The sequence below is a fragment of the Pediculus humanus genome, genomic scaffold (genome assembly GCF_000006295.1).
Source record: "Pediculus humanus corporis 1103172107481 genomic scaffold, whole genome shotgun sequence".
NCBI classification, from domain to species: Eukaryota; Metazoa; Arthropoda; class Insecta; order Psocodea; family Pediculidae; genus Pediculus; species Pediculus humanus.
This window is the reverse complement of record NW_002987098.1, coordinates 55508-55736: the sequence shown is the minus strand read 5'-3', so window position 1 is coordinate 55736 and position 229 is coordinate 55508.

Sequence of the window (229 nt, the reverse complement as noted above, 5' to 3'; positions counted from 1 at the left end):
AAATTTTAAATTTGTTACCCCTTTTTAATTATTATTTTTATTATTATTATTATTATTTATGAGTAAAAAAAACAAAAAAAAACTTTTTAAATTTATTGAATTATTTTTTTTTTTAATGTGGATTATCAATCATCACTGATAACAATAATATTATTATTATTATCGCATTATCATTTGTATGTACATATATATTTTAATTATTATTATTATTATTCATTTATGAATTTGC